Source organism: Tachyglossus aculeatus, chromosome 11 (genome assembly GCF_015852505.1).
Source record: "Tachyglossus aculeatus isolate mTacAcu1 chromosome 11, mTacAcu1.pri, whole genome shotgun sequence".
In the NCBI taxonomy this organism is placed as follows: Eukaryota; Metazoa; Chordata; class Mammalia; order Monotremata; family Tachyglossidae; genus Tachyglossus; species Tachyglossus aculeatus.
In genome coordinates this window covers 11807146-11833020 of record NC_052076.1, presented here as the reverse complement: position 1 = coordinate 11833020, position 25875 = coordinate 11807146, and the positions used below count along the sequence as shown (strand labels likewise).

At 43.4% G+C, this 25875-nt stretch overlaps 1 protein-coding gene across 8 annotated transcripts in view; it reads right to left on the bottom strand.

Moving 5' to 3' along the window:
• Nucleotides 1-25875, bottom strand: part of ARHGAP32 (Rho GTPase activating protein 32) — a 368515-nt gene that overhangs the window by 259996 nt on the left and 82644 nt on the right. Inside the window, exon 1 of one of the 8 annotated variants that reach the window (XM_038753687.1) lies at nt 10820-10887. The exons of the other annotated variants lie outside the window; for them this stretch is intronic. The gene's annotated coding sequence lies outside the window, so the exon portion shown is untranslated. Of the gene's footprint in view, nt 1-10819; nt 10888-25875 lie in introns of those variants that run through there. 8 annotated transcript variants of the gene reach the window in all.

Genomic DNA, 25875 nt, shown 5'->3' with positions numbered 1-25875 from the left:
GAAAAGCCAAACATGGCCTAGTAGATAGAGCAAGGGCCTGGGAGTCAGAAAGACTTGGGTTCTACTCCTAGATCCACTACTTGTCTTCTGAGTGACCTTGGGCAAGTCACTTCACTTCTCTGGGCCTCAGTAACCTCATTTGTAAAATGGGGATTAGGACGGTGAGCCACACATGAGACATGGACTGCGTAAAGCCTGATTATCTTTTTTCTACCCCAGCAATTAGTACAGTGCCTGCATTTAGTAAGGGTTTAACAAATACCCTTTTTTAAAAAAAAAGCAAGGGGCAGATTCTGGAGGAAAAAATAGATACAATTTGGTGTGACAATATAAAATTATGACATTTAACACACACCTAGAGCTGAAACTGAATGAGGTCATCTGGCCCAACCCCTGTCTCAAAGCACGACTTCATACAATATTAATAATCCAAGATGGTTGTTTCTTTTTTAATGTTCTTCAGGAAGGGCTAATTTCTCCAGGAAGTCTTAATCACCCTAAGGGATAATGAAGTTTCTCTTTAAGGGCATTCTAAATCTCACTTGTCTTCAGAAGTGATTCCCTACGCTTTTGTTTAGCCCTTCAAATAGCTTAACACCGATATTACATCTTTTTCCCAGCCATTTTTTCCTCTAAATAACTCTTCCTTCTTTAACCTTCCCTCACTGGTTCAATTTTCCATTCCTTTTATCATTTTTTCTTGCTCTTCTCTGGACTCCCTCCAGGCTCTCCAAATCCCTTCTAAAATACAGAAACCCAAACCAGACACACTTCGAGGCCTGTTGTTCTATCACAGAACTAAATTTAAAAAGAGCTCATTTGCATCCTAAATTGCACCGTTTCCAACCGAACAGATTTTTTTCTCTCCATCTTTTTAAGGGGGCTTTTCACTCAAGTTCTGTGGCCTTCAAAACTAAGACTAGGGATCTAAAGGAACCACCTTGGTGAGAAATAAGTAAAATGGTCTAGCTCGGAGTTCTGTATTTTGACATGACCCAGATCTCTGTGTCAGAATGAAAAGCAGCTGCTCTCCAGCTGGCATGCATATATGCTGGGCTTCTCTCTGCAGACCAGGAAGCTGTAGATTATCCATGTCCTCAACCTTTTCCCTTCTTTTAAACACTAATCTGGCAGCCTGTATACATTCCATCTTCTATGACCTTAGCATAATATCTCATAGGAAAATAATCTAGCAAAGAATCAACATCAAAACTTCATGCGGATATAACTGCAGACATTTCCACGTACTACTGTTATCCAGGGCAGGGAGGTTTATTTTCCTTGGGGTTAAATAGAGTAATCAACACATCAATTTATTCTAAATTTGCCAAGTTTTCCTTTAAGTCCATCATGGAGACCATAAAACTGATTTTTCTCCAAAAGATATTTTAAAATTTCATTTAAAGAGCTTTCCTGTGTTAATGTAACATTAAGACTTCCCAGTTTATACATACAAAATTCAAATGTGAAACTGGTATGTATTAAGTTCTAACTGTATGCACAGCACTGTACTAAGCACAGAAAGGCAATACATAAATGAGAATTAGAGATGGTTCCAGTCCTTCAGGGGTCTCACAGAACAACAATTTAACCAGAATTCAAATGTCCAATGATTTTTAAGTTTAAAATGGAAAAAACTGCACATGAAAGTGTATAGCCAACAATAAACAATGGTATTTATTGAGCATTTACTGTGTGCAGAGCACTGTATTCAGATAGTGGGTGTGTAAAATATTAACTCAGATACAATGACTTTTTAAATTACTTACCTGAAAATAGGGCTACATAGAGTGAGTAGAGTGAAATTAAAGTTCTTCCCATTAAAAAAAAAATGTGAGCTGAGGCCAAACAGTCATTTCAAACTTAAAACTGTAGGCTTGGCATGAGAAATGACTAGCAGGAGATGGAGCAGAATGTACTATGTAGCCATAATACTTACTATTGAAATGCCACAATAATAAAATTACTTTTCCCCCATGTTGAGGCTGGCAAAATATTAATAGCAGAAAGAGGTTTTTTCTTTGCTTTATCTCCTACAAAGCGCTTCAAACGAAAAGATGGAAATGATTAACATTTTCTGTTTTGATTGGAAAAGAACTAGCTGCTATGTTATTAGTATGGAATTACTCCTCCCTTTGCCAAAGATGGGGACTATATAAAGAACATTGGCAATACGTAAATCTAACCATTGTGTGTGTTCAAAATCAGTGTCTTGGGTACTGTGGATCTTGGGAAGGGAAGTTACATGGTGGGTCAGGTTTCACAGAAAGGGAGCGTAGAATGTTCAAAACCAAAGAGAAATCAATCAATCAATCAATCAATCAATCGTATTTATTGAGCGCTTACTATGTGCAGAGCACTGTACTAAGCGCTTGGGAAGTACAAATTGGCATCACATAGAGACAGTCCCTACCCAACAGTGGGCTCACAGTCTAAAAGGGGGAGACAGAGAACAGAACCAAACATACCAACAAAATAAAATAAGTAGGATAGAAATGTACAAGTAAAATAAATAAATAAATAAATAAATAGAGTAATAAATATGTACAACCATATATACATATATACAGGTGCTGTGGGGAAGGGAAGGAGGTAAGACGGGGGGAAGGAGAGGGGGACGAGGGGGAGAGGAAAGAAGGGGCTCAGTCTGGGAAGGCCTCCTGAAGGAGGTGAGCTCTCAGCAGGGCCTTGAAGGGAGGAAGAGAGCTAGCTTGGCGGATGGGCAGAGGGAGGGCATTCCAGGCCCGGGGGATGACGTGGGCCGGGGGTCGATGGCGGGACAGGCGAGAGCGAGGTACAGTGAGGAGATTAGTGGTGGAGGAGCGGAGGGTGCGGGCTGGGCAGTAGAAGGAGAGAAGGGAGGTGAGGTAGGAGGGGGCGAGGTGATGGAGAGCCTTGAAGCCCTGAAATGAAACTTAAGAGTTTTAAACTCAAGTCACGGATGCCAATAATTCAATCTCTACCTTAAAGCGATCCACATGGGCACTGTGGAGACTATGACTGACAGGAAAAAAAAAAACCAATCCAACAGGAAATTGGTCAATGAAGAACACTAACCCCAGTGTCCGGGGCCACGGCTGGCCAAAAAGATTAATGGTTTACACAAGGAGCCAACAGGAAGGGAAGACAAGGGTATGATTTTATCTGTCCATTTAAATGTAGGTGGTATGATAAAAATTGGTATCTGCCTTCATCCAACTGAAATGCAAGAATTGGTTGTGGTACTTTGCATCAAACAGGGGGGAGGTGAAGACCAGGAGAAAAAATTCTGATATTTAATCACAAAGAGATATACAACACCCTATAAACTTGAGGACTGAAGTTATTACTAATGCAAATCAATCTGACAGAAGAAAGTAGTTCAAGATTCTCTCTAATTGGATACTACAGCAAGAGTTCAATATATAGCCTACTACTGATTTATGGATAAGCACAAGCATATTCCCATTCCAGTGTTCCAAATCCAAAACAATGTCATCTAGGTAAAGACTTAAGACTTTCTGAAGGGTATTTCATTAATTTGGGAGTATAGACCCTCCCAATCTATTAAATACTAAGTTTTTAGGGGTTTTTTAACCCCTCTTTCAGGAAACCTACTTCTAATTTGAAAGTAGACATTTACCACTTTCTAACTGGCAAGCTCTGAGATTAGAATTTCAGGGGATCATGAGATGATGGGGAGCTTCCAGAAATCTCAGTCCAGCCCCACTTGTTGGCTCGAAGCTCCGACCTTCTCTCCTCCCTTTGCCCATCAGGTTCCCACTTCCACGGGATGAATTGCGGGGGGGGGGGGGTGCAGAAGGGTGAGTCTTTCCTCTCTTCCAGGGCTCCAATGCTGCAGATGGAGGCGGGGAGCTGCTTCCCAGGGACAGGGTGGGCACGGGGTCACAAGGGAGCTATGGGGAAAGTGTTAGGGTGTGGCAGGAGAGAGATCAGAGATTGGAAGAAAGCTCCCTATGAAGCAGGCTGGATCTGCGGGGGGCGGGGGGGGGGGACGGTACAACAAGGGCTTCTTTGAAAGTTTGGGGTTTCCCACCAAAAACTGCTGGTTTTCCCAGGCCTCCTTTGCCTTCCCGCCCTGTGCAGGGGCTTACGTACACAGCAAAGCAGCGTGGCTCAGTGGAAAGAAAGGCTTTGGAGTCAGAGATCATGAGTTCAAATCACAATCAATCAATCAATCAATCAATCGTATTTATTGAGCGCTTACTATGTGCAGAGCACTGTACTAAGCGCTTGGGAAGTACAAATTGGCATCACATAGAGACAGTCCCTACCCAACAGTGGGCTCACAGTCTAAAAGTCTAAATCACAACTCCGCCAACTGTCAGTTGTGTGACTTTGAGCAAATCACTTAACTTCTCTGGGCCTCAGTGACATCATCTGTAAAATGGGGATTAAGACTGTGAGCCCCCCGTGGAACAACCTTATCACCTTGTAACCTCTGCAGCGCTTAGAACAGTGCTTTGCACATAGTAAGCGCTTAATAAATGCCATCATCATCATCATCATCACCTGGCCGGGGGCTGCCCTGGCCCTCTTCTCCCTTTTGCAGGCTCGGAAGGCCCCCTCCCCTCCTCCTTCCCCCTTCACCCCTTTCCCCCACCCCCACCAGAACATCTCTGCCCTCCTCGTCAAGCACTGGGGAGCTGGGGCTCCAGAGTAGGGAAATTAATTAGGGCTCCGCAGCCCCAACCCCCATTTCCCGGGTGGGGTGGGGGTGAGGGGAGAAAGAGGAGGGGAGGAGGACGGAAGGAAGAAAAGAGGAGGAAGAGGAAAGGAGGAGGAGGGAAAGAGGAAAAGAGGAGAAAAAGAGAAAGAGGAGGAAGAGGAAAAGAGTGCAGGAAAAGAGAAGGCAGAAAAGAGGAGGAGGGAAAGAGGAGGAGGAAAAGGGGAGGACAAAAGATGGGGAGAGAAAAAGTGAAGGAGGAGAAGACGTGAAGGAGGAGGGAGAAGGGAAGGAGGAAAAGAGGAGGAGGAAAGGAGGAGGAAGAGGAGGAGGAGAAGAGGAGAAGAAAAAGAGGAGGGCAAGAGATGGGGAGAGAAAAAGAAGTGTAGGAGGAGATGCGAAGGCAGAGGGGAACCACAGGCAGAGGGAGAAGGGAAGGAGGAGGGAGAAGGAGGAGGAAGGAGCCTGTAGCCGGGGCACCAAGGGGCGGGGCTCTTGCAGGAATTCAGGAGCTGCGGAAAGCGGCTAGCCGGGGCCACGGAAACCCTGGAATTGGTTCCATAACAGGCTCCCTCTCCTCGCCACAATTCTGGGCCCGTGGAAAAACAGGTCACACAAACGTTTTGCCCTAGTCTACAGTTTGTGAACGCAGGAAAAACTGGGGCAAGGCAAATGGAAAACCTGGAGCATTTCCCACAAGCGATTTTCAGAGCTACACACAGAGCTTTCCAAATCTCATACATGTTAGGACTAATTATGCATTACTGCTACACTAATAATAACTATTTGCACTTTTAAGGGGACTTTTACTCAAGGACTTCAAAGTATTTTATAGCTGCTGATTAGTTCACATTGGAGCAAAGCTTTGAAGTTCTAGCCTTCTTTTGCACCCTGGGAAATTCCAAGATAATGCAATCAAGTGTGAAGCCTGAAATTGAACTCCATGCCTCTTACCCAAAGCAATCGATCATGGAGGAACGACCGTACTCCTGCTTCAGGAATTGTGTAGTTCATTCCTTCACTTCCAGGCAAGTATGCCCCAGCTGGTCAAACTTGTGGTCCACTAGGATCCTTAACCTTTTCTACCCAACACACACAAAGCCAGTCTTCACCCATGTAAGTCAATCATGTGCCACTCAAATTTAGATTTGTGAAGTATCAAAAGCAATGCTATTGATTATCTATTCGCTGTGGTTCACCATTTGAGAACGGAGCTGTCTTTACCTGACCTCATTCAGTAAAACAAACGGCCGGCCTCTTTATTCAACTAGGTTCAGTCTAGTGCGCTATGTAACAAATCACATTAAATTAATGGATGACATTAACTCAATATTAAGGTGTCAACAGACCAGATGCCAAACACTGTTATATAAGAATAAGGGTAGCTTTTTCCATCTGAGGTCCATAAACTTATAATTTACCTCAAGCACTTGTGTACCTATTTATTCAATTGCACATTCAATTACTTGTGTGCTCTGTTTTGTTTGTGCTTCCCACCTCCATCATAATAATAAAAATTGTCTGCTGTGTGACCTTGGGCTAGTCACTAAAGTACCCTGTGCCTAAATTACCTCACCTGTAAAATGGGGATTAAGACTGTGTCTAACCTGACTAGCTTGTATCTACCTCAGTGCTTAGTACAGTGCCTGGCACATACTAAATCCTTAAATACCACAAAACAACAACAACAATAATAATAATAATAGTATTAATGTGATTTGTTAAGCACTTACTATGTGTGTTAAGCACTGTATTAAGCACTGGGGTAAAATAGAGCATGATGTGCCCAGAAGATGCTTAAAAATAATACTACTACAATTAATCCTGTCCACTTGTTAGGATGAGACTGATGAAGACTCCAGGAACTTGCTGACCTCATTCCTTCTCCAATTCGGATTGTGGGTAGGTTGACTTAGAGAACTGAAAACTACGGTTGGAATCCATTGAGGATTCACCCAGAACATTTCATTTACGTGATTTGTGTGTCCTACTCCCACCTCCCCTGAGCCCCTACTCCACCTCCAGGGAAATTAAGAGGACGACAGCCTCCCAAAAGAATTAACACACTTCCAAAAGGTAAGCAGCTTGTCAAATGTAGTAAATTTTTTTGCTTTAAAGTTTACTCCCCTTAAAAGAAAAATGTAAATAAATAAATGCATCAATTCACCTAAGCATACTTATAAATGCAGGAATTATTAAACATATGTATGTAGAAAGCTTTGGGGAAAAGAGGTTCAATTGTTTTTTCTCTGGGGATAAAATTCTAATTCACTATGTTCCAACCCAAAGGGACAAATCTGTCATTGCCAAGTCAACCTGAAAGGAAAATACTGAGAATGTCTAAGGATGCAAGTGGTAACTCTTCTATATAATAAATAAAAATAGGGTACAGAACACACCCATTCCTTCATTTGTCCTAATTGTTTCCTGATTGCAATGCAATCAATGTTTTGCCATGCAGCGGAAGGCAGATTTTTTTTTTTTTTGCCTCCATTCCTGGCGATTTTTGGCCAAAGGAACCTGGATTAGAGGGAGGAAAATTACACTTTAGATCACCCACTTCAAAAACAGTTAAATGGGTCCTAATTACCAAACAAAATATTCTATTAAACAATGGACATCTGAAAAAGGATTACAGTCAGCATTTCTGCCTGTGCATTTTAAAAACACACCTTTAAAACTGTCAAATAAAAAGGTTGAATTTTCTCAAACTTCTACTAATGTGATGAGCCAGTGATTTTATTCCTTTGTGCAGTGGTAAACAACTACTTCCAAATGTGGGATCCAGCAAACTGCAGTGCACTTTCATGTTGAGTAAACTTCAAAAGCTCACCCCAGGATATGGAAAAACTGAATATTGCAGATCTTCCAAAAGCAAATCCAAAGCAGCCTTACACAGTCATGGAAATTACTGATTGACGATTCATCATCTTCTTCCTAAAGGACCAACTAGCTCACTACATGGAATCACGGAGCAGAGGTACCTGCTCTAAAGGTTTCGCAACTTGGACTTGGACCACACCTCTCTTTTAGCCCTCTCACCCTCTGGATCACTACCACCTCTCTACCCAGCTGTCTTAGGGCACTCCAGCAGGGATAGTGTCTCTACCAGGTCATGGGTTCTAATCCCGGTTCCACCACTTGTCGGCTGTGTGGCCTTGGGCAAGTCACTTCACTTCTCTGGGCCTCAGTTCCCTCATCTGTAAAATGGCGATTGAAACTTTGAGCCCCACATGGGACAAGGACCGTTCCCAACCTGACTTGCTTGTATCCTCTCCAGTGCTTAGTACAGTGCCAGCACAGAGAAAGTGCTTAACAAATACTATAGCTATTGTAATTATCATTATCATTATTACAAGAAGTCACACCACCTGCACAAGCAACACAACAGCAGAGGTGGACTTGGACACCCCCAGTCTCATACAATTCCACCTACTTTCTGAACACTATGGGAACCAGCCACTGAACCTAGGGCTGGAACCAAATGAGCATGAAGCTGCATGGCCTAGTTGGATAAAGAACGGGCCTGGGAGTCAGCGACCTGGGTTCTAATTCCAACTCCACCATTTGTCTGCTGTGTGACCTTGGGCAAGTCACTCACTTCCCTTATCTGCAAAATGGAGATTTAATACCTTTTCCCTCCTATTTAGACTGGGAGCCCTATGTGGGACCGAATTATCTTGTATCTACCCTAGGGCTTGGCACATAGTAAGCACTTAAGTCACTGCAAGCTTCCTGAAAAAGCATATGAACTGACACAGGCCTATTTCTGATTTAGGATACCAACTAACAAGTGCAATTTCTATAATGTTTCCATAAAATTGACAGCTTGTTTGGGAACACTTTTTGGTAACTTCTGGGTGCAAGAAGGTTTTTTTGTTGGTCTTTAGTATTTTTTTAATTTTTTAAAATGAACGTATTAAAAATCATATATATTCCTAGACAATAACATGGCCCGTGAACCAAAAAGAAAAAAATCACTTTGGGTGATAAATACAGATCTCTTATGGTGTGGGGGCTGGGGAGGAGAGAAATCAGGGTAATACCTCTTAGCTCTTATCAATCTCAAGGCCACTCAGTGGAAAAACATTCACTCTTTATGATCTATTACCAGCCACAAATTTGCAGGACAAATATTAAAAACTGACAAATACTTCTTGTAGTCTACTTAGCAGTAAGGCTCTGTATTTGGCTGGTTTAAGAATGACTGCTACCCAGCACTAAGGCAGCAAAATCAAATTAAAATCCTCCTCAAGGTTCTCTACCTACTAGAACCTCATAAATTATCCCTTTCCCTTATGTCAATAATTTTAAAAATGGCAGCACTCTACTGAATCCACCAGTGAATAGAAGGAAATTCTACAAAGTTCTATTTTTTTCAAGTCACCTTCTTCTTTGATCAGACCACAAAGAATGTGTAATCCAAGGATAGAGATAGCAGTGGGATACCCCAGGGCACATTCAGGTCTACTCTTCTCAAGTGAAATTATTTGTGAATGTGTGTCCATATTAAAAGAAACCACCACAAAACTGGGTGGAATGTAATCGGAAGGTCCAGCATTGAGACCAGAGGTGTCTGGTGTCATGGAAAAAGGACAGAGCAGCCCAACTTGCAGAGTATTATATCTGCTTTCAGATTTCACCCTTGATTCCTCACCAAGCAAAACTCACAACAGTTGACACACTTACCGTTGAGAATAGCTCCATCTCTGCTCGATATGAAATGTCCTAAGAGATGCCACTGAGATCATACAAAGTCCGAGGAAGACTGGCAGGCCCATGTGACGGATGAAAAATGCTTCCATAATCCTTTTCATTCAAGACCTCTAGAAAGTCACCTACCTTTACCTCCAAGGAAGCAGGGTGCTGAATAGTCCCAAACCCAAGTTCTTCCATCGGGATTTAATCATAACAAATGTGCTTTTTACTGCTGGAAAGACTGAACCACGTGCTTCTATTTGCATACAAACACTGAGCAATTCCAGTACAGAATCAAGTATGCACAATGATTATTTGTTTTTCTTTAAGTAAGTCACTGAAGAAAACTCTAGGGAACGTCACAAAGTAAGAAAAACACCTTATGATTTCAGTGCACAAAAGCCCCCGCAAGTAGAAAACAGTTACGGTATGCCTAAGGGAGCATCAGCTAAAAGGGGGTGGGGATAGAGCAAATGACCTGAATTATTGTATATGCAAATACATTGAACTCAAGTGCCTGCAGCAAGGATTTTTATATCTTTTGTGTTGTTTTTCTGCACTGGAATCTGAATCTGCAAAGACTGCCACGTGAAGAAGCAATTTCTTTAAAAAAAAATTGCACTCCCCCTTCTCTTTAATTTCCCCACTGGAAAATATTTATGTGCTTTAATCCCGCAGAAGATAATTCCAGTCAGACTGGAATGGCAATAGGCTTATCCTATTGGATTGGCATCACCCACAGCATAAATCCAACCGCACAGCCCGAAGGAGCAGATCTCCCAAAGATACCGGCGCCGTCTTGTCCCACAAGAATTTTAACTACTGAAAAAACTGGAACTCCAAACTACAATGCTGTGCCTTTAAAAAATAAAAAGAGAAAAGAGAACCCTGATGCCATATCGAGTCAAAACACACATCCCTCCAAAAACCTGACTCAAACAATCCTGCGTTCACTTAGTCTCCAAATGATGTGCTTTAACCCTGGAGAATGCTGGAAGATTTTGGAACCCCCTTATCATTGCTCAAAGTAATGTGGGTTTCAATCCCAAAGCCCCACTGCACTGAACATCAAAGTCACTGAAAAGTGGTTCAAAAGAGGCTGTCAAAGAAAGCCAGGGTGACATAACAATACACTACCTTTCCTTTGTTCCCCTAACTTACTGCCAAATCTGACAGGCAAAAATGGACAACTGCACAATAGTGAAATTCTAAGACTTTAAAGCCAAAGTCTCCCTAAATTTAGGCTTTATTCGAGTCAAAAGAAACTTGCAATACCTGAGTGAGAAACTGCTCACACATTTACTCCAACACCTACCTCTATGTTTTTGTAACACACAGAACCTTATATACCTTACGAACTACTGAAGTATTAGTTTCACGTCATCTCTCCTATTGGTAACTGGGGTTAAAAAAAAAAAAAAAAACACGGTCCAGTCCAGATTTCAGAGTACTTACCTTCCCAATTCATCAAAATTATTTCCACTTCCCCCTGCGTTGAAAGCCGTAGCTCGAAGATTAGAAAAGACGGCAGCCCGTCCCTTCTTCAGTCCCTCCCTCCATGTTGCACACTCCCTGCAGGAGCTGCTCGATGGAGGCAATGGGAGAGGTAGAGAAGAGGCAGAGAGGAAGGGCTGCAGTTAACGACTCAGGTTCTTTTTTTCTCTGCTTAATGATACCGTGCAGATTGCTTTTCACCTCAGGCAACACACTAAAATGTCAACGCCATACCTTCTGGAATACAGAGGTAGAGCCGTAAGTGAAAAGGGGTGTAAAACCAGCTTGCAACCTTGAATTCTGATCCCAGGCTTCACTCCCCAATACTGATTCACGTTTTCCTGAGACTACCACAGACATTCCAGCAGTAACCCTTTCTCGGCTGAAGCAGGAAGTGGAAAGGTTCGTAATCCTGCACTTACAAAGGCTCTGCCAGGCGCATCCTGCCACGGAGGCTTGGCTCCCGCCTCTTCCCCAGCCTCCTCACCACCGACCCAAGTCCCTTCTCATCTTCTACATCCAGCTCAGGAACTGCATCCTCTCCCTGAAGCCTTCCCAAATGTAACCACCACCCCCGCCATCCCCCTCGGATTTCTGCCACTTCACTTGCCTCCACGTTTCTGTTGATCTCTTATTTCTGTGGGTTCAGTTTTTTTTCCCATTTGAGCTAATCCTGTCTTTCATTAAGCTGCAGATTCTTCCCCTCAGATGCAACATGTCCCAAACTAAACTTCTCAGCTTTCCCCCCTAAGCCCTTCCCTCCTCTGAACGTCCCTATTTCTACCAATCACACTGCCATACTCCCTGTTCCAACAGCTCACTACTGGTGTCTTTCAGTGCTCACATTCAACCTACTGCAATTTCCTTCTGATTCTTCCACCAAATCCTTTCCCAAATATGCCTCTTCGTCTCGACCCAAAGAGCCGCCACCCTGGATCAAACTCAGGTCAGAGCAGAGTTAGACTACTACACTGGCCTCTTTGCTGGCCTCCCTGCCTCCTCTCCACACCCCACGGCTGCCCAGATCGTCAGCGCTTAGAACAGTGCTTTGTATATAGTAAACATATAATAATAATAATAATAATAATAATAATAATAATAATAAATAATGGCATTTGTTATTATCAGCCTAAAAATGCCCTTCAGTACAAACATCCAATGGCCAGTTAGTCAATGGCATTTATTGAGTGCTTACTGTGTACAGTACACACTTCCCTCATTCCTTCCACCTTGGTCCCCTGATCTGGAACAATAATAAATAAAAATGATGGTATTCGTTAAGTGCTTACTATACGCCAAACATTGTTCTAAGCACTGGGGTAGATACAAGGTAATCAGGCTGTCTCACGTGGGGCTCACAGTCTTAATCCCCATTTTACAGGTGAGGTAACAGGCACAGAAAAGTTAAATGACTTGCCCAAGATCACACAGCAGATAAGTGGTGCAACTGGGATTAGAACTCATGACCTTTGACTCCCAAGCCCGTGCTCTTGCCACTAAGCCATGCTGCTTCTCGAACTCCTTTCCTCCCTCGAACCCCCTTCCTCCCCGCCACCCACCAGACCTCAGCCCTCCCCATCTTCAAATCCCTCCTAAAAATCTTACCTCCTCCTCGCCCACTTAATTCTGAATATCCCAAGTCACTGCAATCCAACTAGTCCTTGGGAATATTATATCCACCCTTAGCCACTGCATACAACATATATATGATTATCTAATTGCACTGATTTTCTGATTGTTCTGATTTTTCATCTTGGAATATTTGTTCTATGGGATCCTTGTTCTTCCTGCTGCTCCCACTATTTGTGAATATTTTGTCCACCTCTTCCATTAGACTGTAAGTTTCTTGTGGGAAGGGAACATGTGTTGCGCCTTCTGTCAGAATTCCCCTAGAAATCAGTGGAACACAGGCTATCACTGGTTGAGGACAGTGATATATCTCCTGTCTTCTTCCTCTAACTCCCAGGGGAGGCTCTACCTACAATGGGCATTCAAAAAGAGACCTGAAGTTAGCTTCAATTCATCACTGTAATTTAGGCTTGAAAAAAGAAATATTCAAAAAAGTAGTTGCCAGACAAATACTGTTCAACACTTTACCAATGTGATGAAAAGGGGAGAATATCTGGGTTCCACTTACGCTAGTCCATAATCAGAACCCCAACTGAAGGTGGACTCTTGAGGAGCAGGGCTAAGCTGGAGAAGTCATCCAACTTCAGGGAGCCAGGATGGTACTTCTGCTGCCGCAAACAGATGTGAGGTAAGATTGCAGGCGGGGCAGAGCCAGGCTGGTCCTCACCTCGGGTGTCTTAAGACCCCCTCTGAGGTCTTTGGGGAGGAGAGAACAAGAGAGCAACAATGAAGGCCTTACTAGTGAAGTTCTCTCAAGCAAACCTCCCCAAAACAAGGGGAGGCAGCTTGGCCAGGTGGGAGATATGCAGGCCTGGGGGTCAGGAGACCCAGGTTCTAGTCTGGGCTCTGCCACTTTGCTGCTGTGTAACCTTAGGCAAGTCACACCTTCTCTGTGTCTCCATTTCCTTATCTGTAAAATGGGGATAAGATATTCTTGAAGCCTTCTGAGAGACAGGGACTATCTGATCTGGCTATCCTGCAGTTATCCCAGGACTTGACATTACTGATAATATTATTATTATTGTTATTATTAAGAGGGCACTACTGTCCCCACATGATGGGACAGCTTACCTCTCGCACCTGAGCGGTGTGGTTGCTGTTTATGGAAGGGAAATAGGCTCTCTGCTTCTAGGCTGTAAGCTCCTTGTGGGCAGGGAACATATCTACCAACTCTGTTATACCGTACACTCCGAACTCCTTAGTACAGTGCTCTGCACACAGTAAGTGCTCAACAAATACCACTGAGTGATTGATATAGGCAACAGAGCTCTTCTGCTATCACTCAATCAATCCATGGTATTTATTGAGTGCTTCCTAAATGCAGAGCATGGTATTAAGCACTTGGAAGCATTCAACAGAAGTAGCAGATACGTTTCCTGCCCATAATGAGTTTACAGTCTGGGGCTCCAACACCAAAGCACACCCAACCACTCTCTCTTCCAGGAGGAACTACGGCCAGATGCATTCACTAGGCCCCCAAGAATTTTCAGGAAGTAGTGGCAGCAGGGGTGCCCAAACTTCCATAACCCCTCATTGCTCTAGCCGTGGGTCAAATCTCTCAGAGCAAGTTGACCGACTAACTTGCCCAGGGCCCTCTCTTACTACCGTACTGTCAAGGCACTGCACTTTCTGCAACTAGAGGACAAAATGCAAGATACAAGGAATTTCTCATTTTTCCCAAATCTAGAAGACAAATAAATATAGGTACAGGTTTTAGTGTAACCTGGAAACTATAATTCTTAAGCTTTGCTCATATTCTTTCTTCTGTGACTCGATGCCCTACTTGTGGTCACACCATCTCAGCTAGCTAAGTGACAGCTCTATCGGTATCTTATGGTATTCTCTCGCCTACACATGCCCAGATCAGCAAAACAGATTTAAAACAATCAGTTTTAGTGCTAGTGAGTTGGCTGCCCTCCAGGATTGTCAGTGACTTCCTTCCAGTGACTTCCCATTGCATTCTGGATCACATCCAAGATCCATATCCTCTGCTTCAAAGGCTTTCATCAAGTTGCTCTGGATTCCTTCAATACCTTCATCTCCTATTGCCCCAAACTTTCCCCTTTGCTTCTCAATGCCCTCTTCATCTGATCAACACACTCTCTCCCATTAGTCTCCTCCCAGGGCCCACCCTGTGGCTGAAATTTTATTATTATTATTATTATTATTATTATTATTATGTAATAGTAATGGTATGTTACTACTTACTATGTGGCAGGCACAGTACTATGCAATGGGGTAGATACAACATATCTGGGTTGGACACAATCCCTTCCCACACAGGCCTCCCAGTCTTAATCCCTATTTTACAGATGAAGGAACTGAGGCAAAGAGGAGATAAATGGCTTACCCAAGGTCACACAGCAGACAAGTGAAGGGGCCAGGGTAAGAAGCCAGATCTTCTGACTCCTAGTCCTGTGTTCTTTTTTTTAAGGTATTGGTTGAGTGCTTACTATTTGCTAGGCACTGTACTAAACTCTGGGGTAGATACAAGCTAATCAGGTTGGACACAATCCATGTCCCTCATGGGGCTCATTGTCTTAATCCCCATTTTTGAGATGAGGGAATGGAGGCAAAGCGAAGCTAAGTGATTTGCCCACAGTCACATAGCAGACAAGTGGTGGAGCCAAGATTAGATCGCAGGCTTTTCACAAGGCCACGCAGCTTCTCTAAAATGTCTTACCTATGACAGTTCAATATCCTGCTCTGATCATCAGTAAAGAATTTCCTATGATTCCATTTCCGCCATGGAGCATTTCCTGAGTGTGAGGTTTTGGGTCCATTCTACCTATTCCTGTACCTCCCTTGATTCCCCTCACCCATCAGCTCATCTTGGCAGTTACCACTGGGTCTGCTTAAGGCAGATTTGACTCTTCCTCATGTCAAGAGTGGTTTGTTTCAAATCCTGAATGGGACACCTCCACATATCTCCCCCTAAGCGGGGAATAGTGGATAGGTGCATTCCCAAGGACCCACTGCACCTTTTGGAAGTGGATTGGTGGTATTTTTTTTAATGGCATTTGTTAAGCACTTACCATGTACCAGGCACTATACTAAGTGCTGGGGTAGAATCAAGTTGATCTATTCTCATCTGGCGGCTTCTTGGCATGGCTCAAGGGCCACAAATCCAAGAAGAGAATAAAACAGAGGGAAGGGGACCTTATCCTGCCGTTCCTGAGGACGCTTCACTGTGCTCTTGGGAGCCTCAGCTGGTTATCTGGGTCAGTATCATCAGGTTATTCACTCACTTCATTTACGTACTCATGTTTGTCCAGATATTCATTCAGCCTACATGGATGCGCTCCTGGGTGACAAGATCCGGGAGGACAGAAGTTGGGGCTAAGTCACTCTGTGCCTTGTCAAGAACAGTACTGCATACAAACAAGTTCTGACTAAACCATGCCATGCCATTTAGTGTTCACAACTGCTCCAAGAAAAAGGGGGCAGAACCTTTCATGAAGCGAAATGGCACTGTCCAAACCTTCTATCCATTTAATTGGACAATCACCTCTGCTCTGCCAAAATAATGGGTCAGAGACCTCAAGCCCCTTTCTACTGGTCTATCACTGCATCACTGCTATGCAAGCTCTGCCAATTCATCCATAACTGAGGAGCAGCGTGGTCTAGTGGAAAAAGTACAGGCCTGGGAGTCAGAGGAGCTGAGTTCTAATCTCAGCTCTGACATTTATGTGCTGTGTGATCTTGGATAAGTCACTTAACTCCTTGGTGCCACAGTTTTCTTACCCTTTAAAAAGGGGATTCAATTACTGTTCTCCCTGGTACTTAGATTGGGAGCCCATTTAGGACAGAGACTGTCGCCAACCTGATTAATTTGCACCTACCCCAGCGCTCAGAACAGTGACTGACACAAAGAAAATGCTTCAGTACAATAACAATGATAATAACAAGAACTGTGGTAGGCCTACCTGTAAGTACTCTTTCAGAATATAGTCTTCAGCATACAGCAGCTTCCAAGTGAACAATCTGAGAACTTTTGATGAGGCTCACAGTCTGAACTGCAGCATCCTAACCACACCCTTCAATACCATTTGTAAGGGCAGGTTAAAATCAACGTATGCTTCCTTCTTTTATGCAAACTTCACCAGCATGGCTCAGTGGAAAGAGCCCAGGTTTTGGAGTCAGAGGTCATGGGTTCAAATTCAGGCTCCACCACATGTCTGATGTGTGACCTTGGGCAAGTCACTTAACTTCTCTGTGCCTGTTACCTCATCTGTAAAATGGAGATTAAGACTGTGAGCCCCCCATGGGACAATCTGATCACCTTGTAACCTCCCCAGCACTTAGAACAGTGCTTTGCACATAGTAAGCGCTTAACAAATGCCATCATTATTATTTACATCACGCTTCACAGGAATCTTAAAGTTCAATACAACTAATTCTTTCAAGGCAAAGGAAATTCCAGTCTGCAATTCAATCCAATCACATATTTCAAAGCCAGCACTTGGTAGGTACCTTAAAGCATTTAATGAAATATCTCAGGTTTTATGAATCTAATGGGCAATGCTACAAGAATCTTTAATCCCCTATTACTTGGACACCTTACAACAAAAGATTGGTGGAAATGTCAAAACAGGGGTAGCCAGGGGTGCAGCCTGGCATTTGGCAATGGCGATTCAGTCAAAACATTCTCCAATCAGCCGAGTTCCTGAAAATTTGGGCCAGAACAAATTATGGACCCCAGAAGACACTGGGTGCCAAAGAAATGAATTTAAACAAAATGAAAGTAAACCCACATTTCCTTTCCCATTCACGAAACCAAAACTGCAAGTGCTAGATGACCTAGGCAGTGATGTACAAACCAGAGCCTGCAATTTCCTCAGCAGGCTGACCAATATGAAAACCAGGTGACCTTGCTCCAGAATGTGTCTAGCACATGGGTGGAATTCTCCTGCAGTGACTAAAGCAGCGAGTACTGGGAAAAACGGAGTGGGAGCGCAAACCCTGGTCACAAAGGCTCGGCTCCAGAGCCACTGGGCCACCATGCTGAAACAACCTCCACTGGCCTGACCTGTCCATCACCCATCTTTCAAGGAGCCTTCAAGGAGGGTTGTTCTTAAACTGATCCCAAACAAACCTGATGCTTATCGTCTTCTTAAGATCCCCAATGAAGAAAACTGGATAATACAAACTGCTCCCCTATTTCGTCCAACAATCTACTCATGCTACAAAAAGCTTTCAATCGTGTAATTTTTTTATGGTACCTGTTATGCGCATACTATGTGTCACACCTTCTACGTGTTGGAGTAGGTACAAATTAATTAGGTTAGACACAGTCCCTGTCTCAGATGGGGCTCACAGTCCAAGTAGGAGGGAGAACAGGTATTTAATTCCCACTTTACAGCTGAGGAAGCTGAGGCACAGAGAAGTGAAGTTAAAGTCACACAGCAAGTGACTGGCACAGTCAGGATTAGAACCCAAGTCCTCTGACAACCAGGCCTGTGCTCTTTACTACTGAATGCTAACTGTGTGCATACCACTGTATTAAGCACTTCGAAGAATAAAATACAACAGAGTTGGTAGAAACGTTCCCAGTCCACAAGTTTACCATCTAGAGGGAAGAAATAAGGAGGAGCACCTATGCTTGGGATGAGCGTTCCTTGGCTTTTCCCAACTGCTTCTCAGCGTTCAGGCGTTCAGCCCCCTTCCTAAGCCTCAATCATCCCCAGTGTCCTGCATTTTTTCCTACCTCCTCCGGCCCTCACTACCAGTGACAAGAGAGGGTGAAGTATCCCAGGTACATTGTTGTTAGGTTGTATTTTATTCCGGGATGATCTAACGACACTTGCATGCAGTAAAACCTCCTGACTCTGGAATTTAACTGTCTCCTGTGGCTTTGCATGCCCATTTCCCCTTGCTTTATCATCAGTGAAAAGTGGAGAACAGCTGGCCATTGACATCATCATCATAATAAGCCTTAATAACCCTTGAAGCACATAAAGTCACCCATCATCCTTCTCTTATGCAGCCTTAATATGCCCAGTTCAAGGCTGCCCATTTTCCACCTCAAAAATTATCAAGTTCCATTAGGAATCTCTGGCTAATTCAGCTAAGTTTCCACTTGAACAAAAAAAAAAGTGGAACGCACTCAAATTAGCTGCCTAGATCCATATCAAGGAAATTTTTGGAGGGGTGCACTTCATCTCTCCTACTCTTTCCCCTACCTTTTGCCTGAATTTTTCTTTCTAGACCCTCTTTTCCCACCGTCCTCATTGTCTTCTTCCAACAGAAGGAGTAGCAGGAGTTTCTACAATTTTGCAGAGGACATCACATTCACCCCTGCTTTCCCTCCTTCCAAAATCTACCTCAGGGCATTCCATGAAGTCCAGGCCTGAGAGGGACCCCAAAAGGTCACAAGGCCTAGCTGCTGATCCCTGGAAAAGTGAATTTTTCCAACACACAGGAGAAGTGGTTCTCTATTCTTTCCTTTAGGACAGTCAGGGATAAACACAATTCTACCTCGGTAGTAGTTTGTTTTAGGGTTTTACCATTCTCACAAATCAAACAGCCCTTCCTTAGGTCCTATTAAAATCTGTCCAGCTTTTAATTTCACCCCACCTTTCCATGTCTACTTCTCTATGGACATGGAATACAAATGTTCAGTTTCCCCTTATAAAAACCATTTCACACACTTGAAAACATTTATTCTGTATGCCCTGTATTGTCTTCTCCAAGCTAAAGAACCCAATCATATTTATTGAGCATTTATTATGTGCAGAGCATGGAACTAAGTGCTTGGGAGGGTACAACAGAATTAGCAGGCACGTTCCCTGCCCATAACGACCTAATGGTCTAGTCTACAGTGTAGAATAGGAGAAAGATAACGAAGAACCACCCCTCTTCCTTTAATTGTTCCTTTACTCACTTTTGCTGCTTTTCTCTGACTTTCTTCTCATCATCTAAAAACTGTGATGGCCAAAACTGGCTAAAATTACCTTCCTAGAGTTCTGACCAAACAGAGTGCAGTGGAAGCACTTCTTTCTGGCCCTAGATACTTAATAAATCTCACTAACTGTTTGCTTTTTAAAGGTACTACATCACGGACTCATTCAGCTTGTGGTCCACTAAAACTTCACACTCATTTTCTGCCTGGGCTCCCCTATCTTCCCTATTTTGTATCTGGATTGGTGATTTTTGCCCCTGTGCTTGTCCTAGTACTGGTCCAAACTGACACTTGGCCCTTGCTTCCATCACATCACTTTTGAATTTATCGGTGACATTTTGGAAAGCATTACTAATTCCCAACGTAACAAAAGCCCTTACCAATTTAAGTTTGTCTGCAAATTTGAGTATCCAGTAACCCACATACAGTTCACCTATTCTACAAACATGTCACCTTCCTCTTCTACTTCGCCATTCTTTCATTCTTGTTTGATTTCCCCACGACTCTGAAAACACATTCAAACAGAAGCGAACATAAACGCTACTTCTCCTGCACGCTCTTTCCTCGTTCCGAGCAGCTCGAACAGGAATGACAGAGAAGGAGCGAGGGAACTGGCAGATGAGACCAATAGCCCCTCCTCCCATACTGAAAAGTAATTCCCATATTTCTGTAGCTTTTTCAAGGATATGGGCCAAAGCTTGCACACCCAAAAAGGACTTTGCCTTAGTCATTTTATTTTTTTATGGAATTTGCTAAGTGATTCCTATATGTCAAACACTTTTCTAAGCGCTGGGGTAGATACAAGCTAATCATGTTGGACACATTCTATGCCCCACATGGGGGTCAGTCTTAATCCACATTTTACAGATGAGGTAACAAGCACAGAGAAGCGAAGTGTCTTGCCCAAAGTCATAGCAAGCAACTGGAGGAGCTGGAATTAGAACCCAGGTCCTTCCAACTCCCAAGTTCATGTCCTATCCCCTCGGCCACATTGATTCTCTGTGTTACTTCATCTCCACTCCCCGGGAAATGTACTTCTGGTGCCTTCGCTAGTTTCAAACCCAGTTGTTTCCCCTGTCACATTCCTCTTCATAGTTCATGGCTGTTTTGTTTTCTGCTCGCCACCTGGGCTCTGGTGATCACCTGGTCACTTGAAGAGAATGACTCAGTGCAGCAATCTCGCTGCCCTCCCTCTCCCTCCAAAAGATTGTAGAACCTCCCTCTTCTTTGTGAAGATCTGTTATTGCACGCGAGGCAATAGAGGGAAAGGATCAAAAATTATAGATTTATTCTCCTGACTATGAGGAAAGGGGGCCATATGGCATTGGCCCAATAATCCATCCAGCCCAGAATACAGTTTCCAACAGTGAAACCAATGGCTAGAGCAACTTCCTGGAAACTAACAAGTTCTAGGATTCACAAAACAGCTGGTTTCATTTATTCTGGGAGTTATAAAAGGGAGGCGGTGTGGCCCCGTGTGGTGTAGTGGAAATGGGATTGGCCTGGGAGTGTAAGAACCCGAGTTCCAGGTCCACTTCTGCCACTGGTCTCCCGGCTGACCTCGGGCAAATCACTGAACCTTGCCCATTCTCAGTTTCCTCATGTGTAAAATGGAGAGCATAATACCTGCCTTTCCCTAACTCACGGGGATGTTGTGCAGACAAAAGGAAGGTAAACAGTGTGAGAAAACCTGGAAAATAAAGCACCAAAAAAAGAAATCAAGGAATTATTATTCTGGCAATTGTCTGCCTCCAGTTTCCCATGGTGATTCCAGGATCATTTTAAATCAGTGGTCCATCCACTGGTTTAAATTTTAAATTCTACTTTCCAGCTAGCTGAACATTTTCTCTGCTTTCCTCTGGAATCCCAAATCTCCCACTTATAGTATTCTGACCAGCAGGGCTGCTGCCGCCACCCACAGGGACAACTCCAACAGCTCAAGTGGCCCGAGCCACTCATATACAGATCCTCCTCCTCACTGCACGTGGGTGGTGGCAGAGAGAAGCAGCAGCTAAGCATCTTCCCCCTCTCCTCTCCTCGGCCCATCTCCCCCTTTTTCGGAACTGTCTCTCTCTGCTTCCCTTATGAATCCCCCACTAAATTGTAAGTTTCTCAAAGGAAGGGATCATATCTACCAACTCTGTTGTACTCTGTCAAGTGCTTCACACAGTGCTCTGCACACAGCAAGTACTCAAATACCACTAAGTACAGTCATTAATGATGATTACCTTACCTTTCACTTGTATCACCCATCTATCAAAAACAGATGATAATTTTTCTACTACCAAATCCCCAAAATAAGGCAGGTTTGAAACGTTTTTACCTAAACTTGCTACTAGTAATAATGATAAAAATAATGGTATTTTGTTGAGTGCTTTCCTTATGCCAAACACTGTACTAAGCACTGGGGTAGATACAAACTAATCAGATGGGACAAAGTCTTTCCCCCACGAGGGGCTCACAATTTAAGTGGGAGAGAGAACAGGTACTGAATCCCTATTTTTACAAATGAGGAAACTGAGGCATAGAGAAGTTAAGTAACTGGCCCATGGTCACACAACAGGCAAGTGACAGAGGCAGGATTAGAACCCAGGTCCTCTGACTCCCAGGCCCGGGTTCTTTCCACTGGACCATAACACTTCCCCAAGAGGTCTGTTTTAAGAAAAAAAAAAAAGAGTTATATCTGTAATTTATTTTAATATCTGTCTGTCTCCCCCAGTAGAATGTAAGCTCCTTGAGGGTAGGGAACATCTCTACCTACTCTACTGTAATGAATTTCCCCCAAAGCAGTTAGTTCAGAGCTCTGCACATAAGAAATGCTCAATAATCACCATTGATTGATTGACTAGATTTTAGTTGAACTAAAAAAGGTGTGGTGGTTCAGTTTCAACATCTCATAAAAATGATTCTGATATGTTCACTGGCTAAGCATCCTTCTCTTCCTATCTCTTCTGGAAAAGTAAGATTTTTTTCCCATTTTTTTTTAATTGAGTCAAAGAGCCAAACTCTTCAGTGTGGCAAAACCTGATTCCTGCTCTACAATAGTTCTACCCAGAAGGCTTCAGCAGACCAACATAAGTATTAAGATTCCTCTTATTTTTTAAATTAAGCCAAAAGGCTAAACTTTTAGGGAAGCAAAACTTGATTCTTCTACAATAGCCCTATCCAGAAAGCTTCAGAAGACAGACAGAAATGACTATTCAGATCAAAGTCTAGCTCCAACCAATGCTCTCATTTTCCATCCAGGATTTTGAAGAGCTCATTAGGCTATTTTAGAAGATGCCTCGATCTATAAAGCTTAGGAATTTGCTATAGTCTTCAGCTTTGTGATACAAGTGGTTCCTGAAAACTGTGACAATTTCAAATGACGAAGATTTGAACACATTTTCTCAGAGGGACAATGTTCTCAATGGGGGATTAGTTCTTAAACCAAGGTTGACTGCCAAATTCTGACTAGTGGACTCAACCAATTACAGATGAATAACTTAGCTTCACTCATTATTTGTATGGAGTCGGGGAGATTCCGTGATGGGGTGGACAACTTTTAGTTCATCACTCCCCAGTGACTGAGCTTACATGTAAGCTCTCTCTAGACAGTAAGATCATTGAGGGTAGGGAATGTGCCTGTTTATTGTTATATTGCACTCTCCCAAGTACTTAGTACAGTGCTCTGCACAGCGTAAGTGCTCAGTAAATATGACCAAATGAATGAATGACACGAAATGCTGGAAAAAGATCAGGGAAGGTATTTTAGAGGAGGAGGGCTTCTGGGGGGCTTCAAATACAAGGAGAGCTATGGTTTCTCAGATTTGGGAAGGGAGGGAAAGAGGGAGGCATTCCCAAGTCAGAGCTGCTACCGATTAGTGTCATGCATCCTTCTCTTGACAAGGTACTATGTAGAACTTGGAAGCAGAGAAGCCACGTAGCCTAGTGGAAAGAACACATGCCTGGGAGTTAGAAGGACCTGGATTCTAACTGCAACTCTGCCACTTCTCTGCTGTGTGGCCCCGGGAAAATCAATTAAGTTTTCTGTGTCTCAGTTACCTCACATGTAAAATATGGATTAAGACTGTGAGCTGGAGCTGGCCACATAATTTGCACAGAGCCAGGCCCAAGGCTGGCACTATAAGGAGGTTGGCCTGTTTCAGCCCAGAAAGCTGAAATCCAGTGGTACCCATGAAACTCTTTGACTATGGTTTCTCCTATCCTCCACCACAACCCCACCTGAGAAGCAGATCCCCTTTCTGCTCATTTCTGGGGTCTGAATGGTAGTTATCAATTTTCCATTTGTTGTAGATCCCTAATTCTAACAGAAACAAAGACAATAAATATCAGGGAAAGTTTAGTCAGCACTAACCAAATAGCCACATTCTTGGCATTTTCTAGGCGCCGTGGTTAACAGCCAGGCCAAAGCTCCTGCTCTGAAACATACTCCTGGATTCTTAGGCTCCAGACTGTTTTATCACATTTCTCACTAAGCATGTGACTTCTGCAGAGAATTAACCCTCAAGCTATTTTAATATGCATATACCATGAAAGATATCATGGGAAAAGTCCAGAAAAGTAATTCTGGGGAACGACTACCACATCTCTTCACTCATCTGCTCTTGTGTTCCAGATTGAATAGCAGTTTATCTCCACTAGTTACTCCTTTACTCCAATGAGACTGTACTCTTTTTTTTTTTTTTGCTGGAGATTTAGAGAAAGCAATTTCTTGGGCAGTTAAAAAAAAATCAACCAATAATAATTCCTTGAATGCTTACAGAGTTCATCCTTCCAAAGCATTTTCACATCAATTACTTCCCTTTGTCCTAACAACATTCCAGTGAAGAAGGTGCAGTGGATTGGAGTGACAAACCCAAAGTCACAAAAACTTTTCAGACCTTTGCTCCGAGGAGTACAAGGGCCAAAAGGGGACAACAGTAAGGAGAGAGAAGAGCAACATGCACCCACCAATAGAATAAACAACCCCTGGATACAAAATATTTACTATAGACAAAATGACCTCTCTTCAATGATAATTTCAAAAAATCCAATAAGAATAAAAGAAGAGCGACAGATCTACGCCAACTACACAATACAAGGAATAGGACTGTGAGTCTCCTTCACAGCCATTGAAGGAGGGCTTGAAGGACCAACAGATCTGCTCTGCAAGGCCCTAAAGCCCTCCAAGTTATCCTTCCAATCAATCAATCAATCTTATTTATAGAGTATTTACTCTATGCAGACCTCTATTATAAGCACTTGGGCGGGGACAATGGAGTTAGACCTGATTCCTGACCTCAAGAAGCTTACAAGGAAGCAGGAACGACTGACACTAAAATAAATTCAGGTAGGAGGAAAACTCTATGGATACACTACCAGAACAACTGCAGATGGAAGTGCGGCGTCTGGGAGAGATGTGTCCATGGAATCGCTATGGGTTGGGGATGCCTTGAAGGCATAAGACAAGGAGGAAGAAACAGAGAATAAAGATATGTAAGAACTGGGGACCCCTGCCAAGGAAACTCCAATCCTCGGCCCCTTAAGCCACTATTTAGTCACCCCTGAACGGCAAGGGGAATCACTGGATCCCGGCAGCCTCCTTCCTCCATCCCGAGGTTGGCTGAGGGAGGGTGGTTTTCACTCCCTCCCTCTCCCCTCATTACCCAGACTAACATGTTCCACAGATAACCAGGAGGCCTTGAGCCCCCTACCAATTGCAGACACAGAGGGAAGAGCTCTAACTGGCTTTGGATGGAAAATTAAAAATAACCTTATTGAATAAATTAGCTAACCAAGATAAAGCACCCTGAATCATACCACTTTTCCTGTTTCTCTTAATATTATTCCCTTCTATCCTCTGGTCCATTCCCCTCTCTTGGGAAATTCCAGGTTTCAGTTTCTCTCCATTCTGGATCAATCAATCATATTTACTGAGCGCTTGCTATGTGATGAGCACTGTACTAAGCACTTGGAAGGGCACACTATAACAGGGTTAGTAAACATATTCCCAGTCCACAATGAGTTTATAATCTAGAGGGATCCTTCCCTCAGGATTTCTGGAGGCCAGAGGGAAACCACTGCCAATCCACATGCTCACTTTTCCCTCACTGTGGGGAGCTACACCTGTTCCCTAGGGTTCCTAGTCTCTGGGACCCAAACTGGAGAACCTTTTTACCTGTGTCCTGTCCCAAAGATTGCTCACCCCCAACTCTAATTTACAACACCTGAGGGTCATCTTCTCCCCAATTGGTTAGCCCCCTCCTCCTTTCCAAATCCTCCCATAATAAATAATATTTGTGGCATCTGTTAGGGACTTATGTGCCAAGTACTGTAGTAAGCTCTGGAGTAGATAAAAGATAATCAGGTGGGATCCACACCCTGTCTCACATGAGGCTCACTATTTAAGTAGGAGAGAGAATGGAGAAATGCATCCCCATTTTAGAGGTGAGGAAAATAAAGTACAAGAAGTGACTTACCCAAGCCACTCATCAGGCAAGTGGTG